Source organism: Ceratotherium simum, chromosome 11 (genome assembly GCF_057802395.1).
Source record: "Ceratotherium simum simum isolate JZ-2026a chromosome 11, ASM5780239v1, whole genome shotgun sequence".
In the NCBI taxonomy this organism is placed as follows: Eukaryota; Metazoa; Chordata; class Mammalia; order Perissodactyla; family Rhinocerotidae; genus Ceratotherium; species Ceratotherium simum.
The window spans coordinates 73346011-73354575 of NC_141910.1; positions in this window are offsets into that span (position 1 = coordinate 73346011).

Sequence of the window (8565 nt, forward strand, 5' to 3'; positions counted from 1 at the left end):
AGAGATAACTGAGAAATCTGGACACAAGAGCCAGATCAAGCCCATTTGCCTCCGGATGGAATTGTCACTGGAGGTCACACAGTCTTGTAGCCATATCTCTGGGACATTCTGTCCATAAGGACACTAACCGCGGGCACCGCTCCCTCCTCATGCCTGGAGACTTCATTTCTCCAGAGTTCCCCAGAAGTGCAGTGCACTAGGCCCCCTCCCCAACAGAGCAGGACTTATTTATCCCATCCTCTCCAAGGATGCTTCTCTTTCTCTCAGCCTGGTCACTAGGGTACACACACCCAGATGGTCTGAGAATACGCATTGCTGCCAAAACACTCAAAATCTGGAGACACAGCAACCCGTGGTGACAAGAGCTCCAGCTCTGGCTTTAAACCCGAGTTCATCAGCAAGATGGACGATAGAACTTCATCAGAGACATGATGACATAACATCTGATGACATTATGTCATCACTGGGCCCATCACAGACCACTGAGCCCCATCCCTAAAGTTTCTGATTCAGTAGGCTGGTGGAGGGACCCAAGCATTTTCATTTCCAACAAAGTTCCCAAGCGATGTTGCTGCTGCTGGTTCAGGGACCACCGCCTACCTCACAGAGTTGCCGTAAGGCCCTGAGGTAATAGAGTAAATAGTCTACCCCAGCGCCTGACACGTGGGAGATGCTCACTCATTCTAACTTCTCCACCTACTCTCCTTTGTTGCCCCTGCGTTCAGCTTGTTTGCCCCATGAGACTGTGTGTTCCTGCTCTAGCACAGAACTAGAAACTGAAAGTCAACAAATTAACCCCTGACTGAAGGGAAGAACCTGTTGGATGTGTCAATCACCCCGGTCAGCGGCCACTTAGCAGCAGTGAAGAAGTGCCTGCCAAAGGAATCCTGAGAAAAAAGTATAAAGCTGGAAGCATCACACTCCCTGAATTCAAATTATACTACAAAGTTATAATCATCAAAACACCATGGTACTGGCAGAAAAACAGACACAAAACAGATCAGTGAAACAGAATTGACAGCCTAAAAATGAAACCACACATCTATGGAGAGCTAATTTTCAACAAAGGATCTAAGAACATAGAATGGAGAAAGGAAAGTCTCTTCAATAAATAGTGTTGGGAAAACTGGACAGCCACATGCAAAAGAATGCAAGTAGACCATTTTCTTACACCACACACAAAAATTAACTCAAAATGGATTAAAGATTTGAAGACCTGAAACCATAAAACTCCTACAAGAAAATATAGGCAGTACACTCTTTGACATCGGTCTCAGCAGCATCTTTTCAAATACCATGTCTACTCAGGCAAGGGAAACAAAAGAAAAAATAAACAAATGGGACTACAGCAGACTACGTATAAAGAAAACCATGAACAAAACGAAAAGACAACCCACCAACTGGGAGAAATATTTGCAACTCACATATCCGATAAGGGGCTATTTCCAAAATATGTAAAGAACTCACAACTCAACAACAAAAAACCAACCACCCAATCATAAAAGGGGCAGAGGATACGAACATTTTTCCAAAGATATACAGATGGCCAACAGGCACATGAAAAGATGTTCAACATCACTAATCATTAGGAAAATGCAAATCAAAACTACAATGAGCTATCCCCTTACACCTGTCACAACGGTTATAACTAACAAGACAAGAAATAACAAGTGTTGGAGAGGATGTGGAGAAAAGGAAACCCTCATACACTGCTGGCAGGAATGCAAACTGGTGCAGCCACTATGGAAAACAGTGTGGAGATTTCTCAAAAAATTAAAAATAGAAATACCATATGACCCAGCTATTCCACTTCTGGCATTTATCCGAAGAACATGAAAATACTAATTCGAAAAGATATATGCACCCTTATGTTCACTGCAGCATTATTCACAATAGCCAAGACTTGGAAGCAACCTAAAGGCCCATCAATGGATGAATGGATAAAGAAGACGTGGCGTATATATACAATGGAATATTACTCAGCCATAAAAAAAAAGATGAAATTGTGCCATTTGCGACAACATGGATGGACCTTGAGGGCATTATGCTAAGTGAAATAAGTCAGACAGAGAAAGACAAATACCATGCGATTTCACTCACATGTGGAAGATAAACACTTAGATAAGGAGAACAGATTGGTGGTTTACCAGAGGGGAAAGGGGAAGGGGGAGGGCAAAAGGAGCACATACGCATGGTGATGCATAAAAACTAGACTACTAGTGGTGAACACAACGCAGTCTATACAGAAGCCAAAGTATGATGATGTACACCTGAAATTTACATGTTATAAACCAGTGAGACCTCAACACCAAAAAAAAAAGAAGTGCACAACCACACAATCACACCCATCAAGAGGCCCAAGGTGAGTGGCCCAGTGAAGTTTCCTCATGCAGTGGAGAGAACAGGATGAAAATGAACAGCAAGGGCAGCTGTAAAAGCTGGTAACATCACACAAGGAACTCCTGCGTGTGTGTGTGTGTGTCTACACGTGTGCGTGCCCACACGTGTGCGTGCCCCCATAAGGGGGCATCCTCAGTCTCTTCACAGTCCCTCCCAAGCGATCTCCCAAGACGAACCTGTGCACCACGCATGGGGTAAACTAAATCAGAGATGGATTTTGCAAGCCACAAGGAAAACGAGCCTGCTTACAGCATACTTCAGCAGTTTAGAAGTCTACGCTGTGTGTTTTATAATTATCACTTTTGTATCTGTCTCACCTACTGGGCACTGAGGACCTTGTAGGCAGAGGTTGTACTTACTTCATCTTTCCATCCCCAGGGTCTAACACTGGATCTGACGTGTCGTAAGCCTCAAAAGCATGCCTCTTCACAAGCTAACCGTAGTTGAATTGCACCCTGGCCTTCATTAGATGCTTTTGTTGCATCAAATACGACTGTGACTCTGAATCTGACAGTGAAGACTGTAGCTGGAGACTGAGCAGGCCAGTTGTGAAGTGAACAATCCTTACACCGAAGTCATCAATACATACTGACCGCTAAATATACACCAGTAAAAATCCAGAACTAAGGAAGGGATGTTTCAGCTAAGACCCCATCACAAGTAACATCTTTTCTGAAATACAGCCATCACAGACACACACAGCAATCTAATCTCTTCACTTCCACTAAGAGGTCCTTGACCTAAGACCCTCAGCTAAGAGCAGAGGACCTCCTAGCCACCTGGTAGAACCATCTAACTTGGGAGCAATCAGGATTTTAAGAGCATATCTTATTCAATCCCCTCATGTTATTGAGAGAGCACTGAGGCCCAGGGAAGTTACATGACTTCAGGAAAGCCACACAGCATGAAATGGAAAAGCAACCAATTGAAAACACGAATAAAATTGAGAACTCCTTCCTTTATTTCATTCCCCGATGTACGAGTTGCAGAGTTGGCTCTGTCACCTAGTTTTGCAGTGTCTTTGAGATAATTCTCAGGCATTAACAATCATTGTTCACTGTGGGGTTTCACCAGTTCTCACTCCTCCTTTCAAAAATTCTATAATGGATTTGGTTTTCAAGGACAGGAAAGCTCAGTCATTCTCTGACAAATATTTTTTACTAAGTGCCAGGCACCCTGCTAGGCACATACACCTCCTTGACAGGTGCTGGAAGTAGTCTGTAATGAATGACTTTTATTACTTAAGTTCAATGACTTCTAGAATAGGACTGTTAGACTCAGCTGGTCTCAGCTAACCCTTCACTTTACAAATGAGAAGTGAGGTCCAGAGAAATAAGGCAACTTATCTAAGGCCACAGCTCCCATTCAGGAGCGTTCCAGTCCACCACTGGACCCCCTGCCAAGTTCTAGGCACAGACCCCACCTGTAGTAGATTAAACTGTGACTGGTGGTCAGCACTGCTTTATGGCCCTAGTTGGAATGTCTCAGGTACTCCAGGCTTGCAAAATGCAAAACACGAACAGTTAGGAATAAAATTAGCAGAATGATAACTGTCTATGCAGCATGCTGGGTTCTGTCCATGATTACAAACTGAGTAGGCTGTGATTTGTTCTCTTGTCAAGGGAATGGCTAGGCTGTTTTAGGTGCAGACAATAGAACACTAGGTGAAATGGTAGCCTCATTTAAACATGTTCTTACAGAGCACAAACGAGTTTATCTGTGAGGAAGTGTGAGCAAAAATGTAATTTGCAAAGAGGCACTCAGCATCAACTTCATTGCAACCACTCACCCATTGCTGCTGCTGCTGACTGCAGTGAGAATACTTCAACTCAGTTAAAAGCATTAATAGCTTCTCCAGCAATAATCTTAGTAACCAAGCCCATCTCTGGCAGTTGAAATATCTCTATTTTCATTAGACTGTGGCTGTATTGTCATAAATTTTTGTAAATATCAAGTCAAATACCTACTTTAGAGATCTAATATTATGCATCTCAGTACCTCAAAAAACTCAAAATGCTCTACTACTGAGAAACTTTGCAGCCATGTGTACCTTCATCAGTTCTTCTACTATATTGTACGAATCTGGGAGAAATGACTGGACTAATACATAACTAGATGGGAAAAGGAAGATCTAAAAACAATTACTTTCCCTAACAAATGCATACACATTCATTCTTGCAGGTCTTGGATCTAACCTTCCAAAGATATTCTATATATTTAAGTTTCTCTTTTGACACAAGTTTGCTGAGGAAAATTGTGGTGACAAGAGTTTAGCACTCTAGTCCCCAAAATACTTTGTTGTGCACCCCATCAAGTAAAATTTTTAAGCATGTTATCTCCAATATGTGTATAGTTATCACATAGTATAGAATGCACGACAATACTAAGTGTATGGATGTTGCTATAAACACAGAGAAATTTTAAATGGACAAAAATAGTAACAATACATACCTTCTTGTTCACCAAAATACTAATTTTAGTGAAAGCAATGTGACTGACAGTTTTTAAATCTTGGTCTAATATTTTGATATAGCAACTTAAAAATTGGTTCTAAATTTAGTTTATTTTGATACTGGATTTTAACAATTATCATAGCTAAAAGAAGATTCCTAATATGTCTAGAATTTGCTTCAAAAATCTGCAGCAAAAATCTCCAGTATTAGCGAAATGTGACAAGTGCTGAAGCTGGCGGTAGGTGCAGGGCATGACACTGTACTGTTATACTTTGGTATATATGATAGGAATTTTCCACTATAAAAGGCTTTTTAAAAGACCCTCTAAAAGACAGATGCAAAAGGAAGTATATCACTGGCTATGCTTCCTATTCAGCAATTGCACGAAGCTTTTGTTGAAAACAACCAAAATTTTCCATCTTTCCTGGTACTGTGGTAATCTTTGCTCCTGTAAAGTAACGAAGGTACTGCATACTTAAATTTCTACCAAATGAATTCAAAGGCAGCTTAAAATCTTCATAACAGTTTTCAATGGGTTAGAATATTCTATTTCCAAGTTTTCATAGTATGCAAGTATCTTACAGGTGACATATTAACACGTACCTAAAATGGAAACGTTTCCCACTGGCCATCTTAAAATATGCTCACTCCTTAGTACAAACTAGTTTCAAAAGCAATTGTTTTCTCACATAATGCTACAATTTTTCTTGGAGATGGATTTTTTGTTTTAATGTCTACCAGCCATACTTACTAATAGACACTTCGCATCATAGAAAAATCAACAAAGTCAGAATACTGTTTTAAAAAAATGCCTAGGGCTGGCCCCACGGCCAGTGGTTAAGTTTGGTGCTCTCCACCTCAGCTGTCCAGGTTCAGTTCCCAGGCGCAGACCTATACCACTTGTCAGCAGCAATGGTGTGGCGGTGACCCACATACAAAATAGAGGAAGATTGGCACACATGTTAGCTCAGGGTGAATCTTCCTCAGCAAAAAAAAAAAGCCTAACATTCTAGAGTAGCCTGTAAATCTTGTTTCCCAGAGACTCACCAGTGAACCTGTGAATACTACCAAGTTTCATAATCACTGCCCATCTTATTCAAAGATTCAACTGCTTAACATTACCCACAAAACCCCATAACTGGGTACTTGTAACAGCAGTATTTTATAAGCTGAAGAAAACAAGACTGAATTTGCTTATCAGCTCCTCCATATTTAACTCATGTCACCTCCTGTAACTTAAAGCTAAGAAGCTTCACCTGTTTCCTCCCCTCAGGCTCATCCGATATGTCCCATTTGGAGAGCAGCTCCAGACCCTGAAACTCCCAGGTTATGGAGACGTGGTGGCTGACCCCAAAGGCCTAACAAGTGCAGTTTAATGAAGCACACACTTAAAATCCCTAGCACTACTTAGCCACTTCTTTATTAAAAAATTCAGTATTGTTTCAGTTATAAAATAGTAAAATCTCATTTTACAGATGAGAAAATAGCCTCAGAGCAGTGACACCCTAAGAACACTACGTTCTTAAGCTATGCTCCTAAAGTAAAAATATACATCCACCTATAACTCAGATCAGTTTCTGGGTTTACAGCCACAAAAACTGAATTTTCCTCCCTTATGTTCATCTGGTATTTTCTGAAGACCAAATATATGCTAGACATTGTTGGAGATGATGATAATTAAGACAAACAGAATCCCACGGCAAAGGCACAAAAAATGCAGAGCAAAAGATGGCTTCGTGCTGGGGAAGGGTGAGGTGGGTTCGCAGCACATCATCCAGGGCCTAAGAAAATCATACATTCCAAACCGGGAGCCACCGAGCGTAACGTGACAGGAACTAGCAGGGCACAGGCAGTAGTAATGAGCAAGGGGCAAACCGGCTTCTCTAAGGATAAAAAGGAGGGCTCTTGGTGACTGCTTAAGGGGGGGGGGGGCCTTCCTCACTGACCTGTGAATCTACCAAGGCCTCAGCCACCAAGCAGGGGCAGCATCAAGGGCACTCACAGGCATCAAACATCTCATATGCCGCACCGCCAGCCTCTCGCCTCTACAACAGCACCAGGCGTCTGAGGTCAGCTGCAATTCTCACAAGGCCTGGCCCTTATTTGCAAAAAGGGAAAATACTGTTTCACCTCACAGGCTTACTGGGACTAAATGAGCTACTTTCCATGTAGGACTAATTTGATATAAAACACGTTACTTGGGGTTGCCTTTCTTAACAAAATTTCTTCACTCTACATAAACAGGAAGGCAGGTCTTGCAAGGTAATTTTAAGGTTTAGCAATCCTTGAAAGCCACGTGGCACAAATAGAACTGCAGACTGCTCTGATACCAGCTCAACACAAGGATGACACAGGGAAGCCATAATGTACAAAAGAAACCATACTGTAACTTTGAATGAGCTCTGATTAACTAAACCAGACAATCTCTATGGATTTTATGCATCACCCCCGCCCCGGGCTGCTTTAAATTGATAACTTGGTTCTCTTTAGCTCCTTAGGAATGTGATGACCCCGGGGGCAGAAAGTCTATGCTGACAGCCATCATCAATGAAAACTGAAAGATCAGGGTATAGGGCGTTGGTCTGTTCTCTGCATATCCAGTAAAACAGAAGACTATCAGGAACTAAGAACAGATGGATGCCCCCACCCAGAGACCAGCCCCCTATATAATCTGTTCTGTAAGACAGTTCTTTCTGACATGAGTCAGCCATCTTCCCCCTTGCTAGTAAGCTGTAATAAACTGCCCTTTCTCTGCCACCATCTTGCCTCTAGACAGTTGGCTTTTGTCTCGCAGCAAGCACGCCCTTTGTGCGGTAACAACTCCACTCTCTGGGGCAGTGTGGTCATCTATCGCTGCTCCAGGGCCCTCACTTGCAGTGCAGTGCTCGTCTCAAAGCCTTCATTTTAGGACTGGAAAACCAAGTAGAGTAGCTTACCTACCCCAAGTTAACACACCACTTAGAGTATATTAAAATCTATTTAATCATACTCTTACACTTTCCTTTTTAAAGTCCATTTAAGATCTAACACAAATTTATGTATGAAAATTCAATGATTCTGGGGGAAGGGAAAAAGGGAGTTGTTTACTGGGCATAGTTTCAGTTAAGATGAAAGGTTCTGGAGATCAGTTTCACAACAATGTAAATATACACAAGGCTACTCAACTGTACACTTAAAAATGGGTCAGATGATAAATTTCGCATGATTTTTACCACAATAAAACAAATTCAGTGAATAAAACACTACTTTCTCATCAGATTTTGCTCTTGGAAAACACTGTTTCTTTGGAGGAACTACCCTTGGCCCGTTCTCAAGTCCTGAAACCTGGCCTCTTTCTCTTAAGCTTATTTTTTTAAGTGTGGCTTCCCAGAAGACACAGCATTCCCGTCACGTTACAGCACTGTCCTGGGAGCCAGGATGAAGGCTAAGTCATTCCTTTACCCATACTGTTGATACCTGTGTATCTTTAGGTTGAACCATGTGAAAGTGCCAATATTCACCATTTTTGGCAATTTCATATGATTACAACTATTACATCACTGTATACATACAGTGTATACAAGTATATCCCTCACATGCATCATCAAACTTCTTGGCACAAACTTCAGGCACCTCTGTTCAAAATCTTCCAGGCTGTGAAGGAAGCTACTAATAATGTAGACAGTTGTGCATCCATGTCTCTGAAATTTTGAAAAACATGCCTAAAACAGAA